Consider the following 6,000-nt stretch of genomic DNA (forward strand, 5'->3'; position numbering starts at 1 on the left):
TGGGAAACTGGTCAGAATTGAAGGAATGATGGATGGCGCTAAATACAGGGAATTCTTGAGGAAAACTTGTTTCAGTCTTTGTCACGACTTCCGACGAAGTCGGCTCCTCTCCATGTTCGGCGATCGACGTCACCGGCTTTCTAGCCATCTCCGCTCCATTTTTCATGTATCCATTTGTTTTGTCTTGTTCCATACACACCTGGTTTTCATTCCCCAATCAATATACATGTATTTAGCCCTCTGTTTCCCATCATGTCTTCATGTGTATATTTTTGGTTTGTGTTATAGATTATTGTCAGGTGCATTACATGTTCCGTGCTTATGGCACATTATTGTTTTTCTTGTGCTGTATTTTATAGAACGGAATTAAAGTGCGCCTGTTCAGTACACTACCAGCATCTGACCTCCCATACACACCGTTGACAGTTTGTTTCACAATAAAAAATAAGTTGCATCTTCAAAGTGGTAGTAGGCATGTTGTGTAAATCAAATGATACAACCCCACAAACATCTATTTTGATTCCAGGTTATAAGGCAACAAAATAGGAAAAGATAGGTAGGGACTGTAAGGATATGAAATGTAGATAGGTAGGCCTACAGTAGGTTGTTACTTGTAGTGTAGATAGGTAGGTCTACAGTAGATTGCAGGGAGATGTAATGTAGATGGGTAGACCTACAGTAGGTTGTTGTTACATGTAGTGGAGATAGGTAGGTGAAGAGGGCACGACAAACATTTTCCCCCTTATGACACTGAAAAGATGGGTCCTCAGATCCTCAAAAGGTTCTACAGCTGCACCATCGAGAGCATCCTGACGGTTTGCATCACCGCCTGGTATGGCAACTGCTCAGCCCCTGACGGCCAGGTACTACAGAGGGTAGTGCGTACGGCCCAGTACATCACTGGCGCCAAGCTTCCTACCATCCAGGACCTCTTTACCAGGCGGTGTCAGACGAAGGTCCTGAATATTGTCAGTCTCCAGCCACCCTAGTCATAGATTGTTCTCTCTGTTACCGTACAGCAAGCGGTACCGGAGCTCCAAGTCTGGGTCCAAGAGGCTTCTAAACATCTTGTACCCCCAAGCCATAAGACAATTACCTCGACTAACCGGTGCCCCCACACATTGACTCTGTACCGGTACCCCCTATATAGCCTATCTATTGCTATTTTACTACTGCTCTTTAATTATTTTTTACTTTTATTTTTATCTCTTTGGTATTTTTCCTAAAACTGCATTGTTGGTTAAGGGCTTGTGAAATTAATTAGGACATGTATTTGTCATTTGTATGTGGAGTTTTATGTGGAACCTGTATTTAGTAGACTCATCCCTTCCTGAGTCGAAGACAATGGGATATGGTTCTGGCACACACACACACACGCACACGCACACGCACACGCACACGCACACGCACACACACACACACACACACACACACACACACACACACACACACACACACACACACACACACACACACACACACACACACACACACACACACACACACACACACACACACACACACACACACACACGTGTCTGGATGGCTGGCGGCTGGAGCAGCTAGGTGCCCAGGGACACTACACTACCCCGCTACTACAAACACACACACACACACATACACACACACACACACACACTGTAGTGTAGCGGGGTAGTGTAGTGTCCCTGGGCACCTGGCTGCTCAAGTCCCTCCAGCTGCTCTCTGCAGCCCATAGATTTACAGGTGCCACTGACCTTTTCATCAGAGGAAGTCTAGTCAGCTGGCTGGCTGGCCCTTTTCCCCCTTATTCCCCCCAAACTTGTTCTTCTGGAAGCCAGGAATCGTTTGATGACTCCATTTTGCAGGCCGGAAGGGGAGCCATGTAGGTCGCCAGCCAGCCAGTCAGCCAGCCACCAGCCACCCTCCAGGCAGGCAGCCAGCCACCAGCCAGCCACTAGCCACCAGCCAGCCAGCCTCCAGCCAGCCAGTCAGCCAGCCACCAGCCACCCTCCAGGCAGGCAGCCAGCCACTAGCCAGCCACTAGCCACCAGCCAGCCAGCCTCCAGCCAGCCAGTCAGTCAGCCAGCCACCAGCCACCCTCCAGGCAGGCAGCCAGCCACCAGCCAGCCACTAGCCACCAGCCAGCCAGCCAGCCAGCCAGCCAGGCAGCAACAAGCCACCAGCCAGCCAACCAGCAAGCCAGCCAGCCAGCCATCCAGACACCAGCCACTAGCCAGCCAGCCACCAGCCAGCCTGCCAGCCAGTCAGCCACCAGCAAGCCAGCCGCCAGCCATCCAGACACCAGCCACCAACCAGCCTGCCAGCCAGCCACCAGCCAGCCAGCCACCAGCAAGCCAGCCGCCAGCCATCCAGACACCAGCCACCAACAAGCTCGCCCGCCAGCCACCAGCCGGCCACCAGCCAGCCACCAGCCAGCCGTTCACCAGCCAGCCTGCCAGCAACCCACCAGCCAGTTACCAGCCAGCCACTAGCCACCAGCCAGCCAGCCAGCCTCCAGCCAGCCAGCCAGCCAGCAATAAGCCACCAGCCAGCCAACCAGCAAGCCAGCCAGCCATCCAACACCAGCCACTAGCCAGCCAGCCAGCCAGCCACCAGCCTGCCAGGCAGTCAGCCACCAGCAAGCCAGCCGCCAGCCATCCAGACACCAGCCACCAACCAGCCACCAGCCAACAGACTGCCCCAGCAAGCTACCAGCCTGCCAGCCAGCCAGGCAGCATCCATCCAGACACCAGCCACCAGCCAGCCAGTCAGCCACCAGCCAGCCAGCCAGCCACCAGCCATACATCAGCCAGCAAGCCAGCCAGCCAGCCAGCCACCAGAAAGCCACTAGCCAGCCACCAGCCAGCCACCAGGCTTCCAGCCAGCCACCAGCCAGCCAGCCACTAGCCAGACAGTGGACTGTGTTTGATTCCCCTCAGCTGGGTCGCAATCATTATGACACAACATCGTAAAACGTTTTGCAATGGAAAACAAGTATTCCTATTGGACAAATTAGTAGTCCCTCCTAGCCGGCCACCAGCCAGCCTCTGGCCCCCAGCCAGCCACCAGCCAGCCAGCCAGCAACAAGCCACCAGCCAGCCACCAGCCAGCCAGCCATCCACCAGCCAGCCAGCCAATCATCCAGAGACCAGCTACCAGCAAGCCAGCCTCCAGCCAGACAGTTGCCAGCCAGCCAGCTAGCCAGCCAGCCACCAGCAAGAAGGCAACAAGCCAGCCACCAGCCATCAACAAGATACCATCCAGCCAGCCATCAGCCAGCCACTGGCAAATCAGCCAGCCAGCCACCAGCCAGCCAGCCAGCCAGCCAGCAACAAGCCACCAACCAGTCAGCCAGCCGGCCACCAGCCAGCCACTAGCCACCAGCCAGCCAGCATACAGCCACCAGTCAGCAGCCAGTCAGCCAGCCTGCCAGCCACCAGCCAGCCACCAGCCAGCCAGGCCAGCCTTGTAGCCACCAGCCAGCCGCCAGCAGTCAGCCAGCCTGCCTGCCAGCCACCAGTCATTCACCAGCCGGCCACCAGCCTGCCACCAGCCACCAGCCAGCCACCAGCAGCCAGTCACCAGTCTACCAGCCAGCCTTCTAGCCACCAGCCAGCCACCAGCCAGCCGCCAGCCGGCCACCAGCCTGCCAGTCAGCCACCAGCAGCCAGTCACCAGCAGCCAGTCACCAGTCTGCCAGCCAGCCTTCCAGCCACCAGCCAGCCACCAACAAGCCAGCAAGCCAGCCAGCTCCCAGCCAGCCAGCCACCAGCAAGCCACCAGTCAGTCAGTCAGTCAGTCAGTCAGTCAGTCAGTCAGTCAGCCACTTACTGTTCAAACTCTTTTGCATAATCTTTTTCAGGAGAAACTCCTATGGGTGTTCCCCCTTGTTACCAAAAGTGTATCAAACAGGTATGTCAGCTTTGGTAGCCCTTTCCTGCAGTCAAATCACCTAATTGTCTTATTGGTGGATTATTTTTTTTTAAACTGCAGAAATTCCGGTGTCTCTCTGTTAAACAGTTTTGTGAGGTGTATACTTTTGTTTCAAAGTAGATTTTTTAAAGACTACCAAGAAACACTTGTGTTTTAAGCACAGTGTTTTACACTGATTTATCCCACTGCAGTAAAAGGTTAATGGATTGGCCCACTGGCGTGATTTAATACACAATTAAATGGGATCCTACTGGGCACAGATGTCAATTCAACGTCTATTCCATGTTGGTGCAATGTAATTTCATTAAAATGACGTGGAAACAATGTTGATTGAACTAGTGTGTTCCCTGTGGGGTAGTTCAGGGATTTTACATATTTCAATATTTATTTATTTGTCCTTGAAATCGACTATGAACTAGAGGTGACTGCAATCACTTAACTATAACTTTAAAACATAATAACTGAACCCTGGCCAGAATACATAAGCTGTACGTTCTCCAATAGTAACTCAAACAGAGCCTTCTCACTCATATTAACATTTCACACCTGTGGCCGCAAGGCTCACGCTCGCCGTAGCCGATGTGAGTAAGACCTTTGGACAGGTCAACATTCACAAGGCCGCAGGGCCAGACCGATTACCAGGACACGTTCTCAGAGCATGTGCTGACCAACTGGCAAAAGTCTTCACTGACATTTTCAGCCTCTCCCTGACACAGTCTGTAATACCTACACCACCATAGTCTCCATGCCCAATTACACCAAGTAAACCTGTCTAAATGACTATCGCCCCGTAGCACTCACATCTGTAGCCGTGAAATGCTTTGAATGGCTGGTCATGGCTCACATCAACACCATCATCCCAATCACCATGGACCCACTCCAATTCACATACTGCCCCAACAGATCGCAGATGACACATTCTCTATTACACACCACACTGCCCTTTCCCACCTGGACAAAAAGAACACGTATGTGAGAATACTGTTCATTGACCACAGCTTAGGGTTCAACACCATTATGCCATCCAAGCTCATCACTAAGCTAAGGATCCTGGGAATAAACACCTCCCTCCACAAATGGATACTGGACTTCGTGACGGGCTGCCCCCAGGTGGTGAGGGTAGCAACAACACATCCACCATGTTGACCCACAACACGGGGGCCCCGTACTTAGTCCCCTGCATTAAGTTTGACGAAAACACCCCAGTGGTTTGCCTAACCAGCAACGACGATGAGACAGCCGACAGAAGGAGGTCAGAGACCTGGCAGTGTGGTGTCAGGACAACAACCTTTCCCTCAACAAGACAAATGAGTTGATCATCTACAGGAAACGCAGGAGCAAGCACGCCCCCATTCTCATCGACAGGGCTGTAGTGGAGCGGGTTGTAGGCTGGTAACTATGATCTGTGTCATCCAACAATAACCCATGGTTACTAGGATCTGTATCATCCAGAAATAACCCATGGTTACTAGGATCGGTATCATCCAATAATAACCCATGGTTACAATGATCTCTACCATTCAGCAATAACCCATGGTTACTAGGATCTGTACCATCCAACAATAACCCATGGTTACTAGGATCTGTATCATCCAGAAATAACCCATGGTTACTAGGATCTGTATCATCCAGAAATAACCCATGGTTACTAGGATCTGTATCATCCAATAATAACCCATGGTTACTAGGATCTGTACCATCCAATAATAACCCATGGTTACTAGGATTTGTACCATCCAACAATAACCCATGGTTACTAGGATCTGTATCATCCAGAAATAACCCATGGTTACTAGGATCGGTATCATCCAATAATAACCCATGGTTACAATGATCTCCACCATTCAGCAATAACCCATGGTTACAATGATCTGTACCATCCAACAATAACCCATGGTTACTAGGATCTGTACCATCCAATAATAACCCATGGTTACTAGGATCTGTATCATCCAACAATAACCCATGGTTACTATGATCTGTACCATCCAATAATAACCCATGGTTACTAGGATCTGTATCATCCAATAATAACCCATGGTTACAATGATCTCTACCATCCAACAATAACCCATGGTTACTATG

Source organism: Oncorhynchus gorbuscha, linkage group LG02, assembly GCF_021184085.1.
Source record: "Oncorhynchus gorbuscha isolate QuinsamMale2020 ecotype Even-year linkage group LG02, OgorEven_v1.0, whole genome shotgun sequence".
NCBI lineage: Eukaryota > Metazoa > Chordata > Actinopteri > Salmoniformes > Salmonidae > Oncorhynchus > Oncorhynchus gorbuscha.